This window comes from Arachis duranensis, chromosome 5 (assembly GCF_000817695.3).
Source record: "Arachis duranensis cultivar V14167 chromosome 5, aradu.V14167.gnm2.J7QH, whole genome shotgun sequence".
NCBI classification, from domain to species: Eukaryota; Viridiplantae; Streptophyta; class Magnoliopsida; order Fabales; family Fabaceae; genus Arachis; species Arachis duranensis.
The window spans coordinates 53,540,779-53,541,109 of NC_029776.3; positions in this window are offsets into that span (position 1 = coordinate 53,540,779).

Below are 331 nucleotides of genomic sequence, written 5' to 3' on the forward strand. Positions count from 1 at the left end.
TCTAAGAGATACGCATTCAAGCTCTGTTGCATGTAGAACGGAAGTGGTTGTCAATCACGCGCGTTCATAAGTGAGAACGATGATGAGGGTAATTTGACTCATCACATTCATCATGTTCTTGGGTACGAATGAACATCTTGGAATAAGAATAAGAGAGATTTGAATAAAAGAAAATAGAACTTCATTAATACTTGAGGTACAGCAGAGCTCTACACCCTTAATCTATGGTGTGCAGAAACTCCACCGTTGGAAATACATAAGCAAAGGATTCAGGCATGGCCGAATGGCCAGCCCTCTCCATGATCAAGTGACCGAATGAAAAAGACTAAGA